Raw genomic sequence first — 331 nt, forward strand, 5'->3', positions numbered from 1 at the left:
CAACTTTGTTCTTCTTTCTCAAGATTGCTGTGCAATTAAAGGTCTTTTTTAATTCCATATAAATTTTTGGAAGTATTTGTTCTAGATCTGTGAAATATACTGTGGGTATTTTAATTGTGATTGCATTGAATCTGTAGATTGCCTTGGGTAGTATGGACATTTTAATAAAGTTAATTCTACCAACCCATGGACACGGTATATTCTTCCAGCTGTTTATGTCTTCCTCTATCTTTTTTTTAAATGTGCTATAGTTTTCTGAGTACAGGTCTTTTATGTCCTTGGTTAAGTATTTTCCTAAGTATATTAATTTTTTTGGTGCAATGGTAAATGG

This window comes from Myotis davidii, unplaced genomic scaffold (genome assembly GCF_000327345.1).
Source record: "Myotis davidii unplaced genomic scaffold, ASM32734v1 scaffold1051, whole genome shotgun sequence".
Lineage (NCBI taxonomy): Eukaryota > Metazoa > Chordata > Mammalia > Chiroptera > Vespertilionidae > Myotis > Myotis davidii.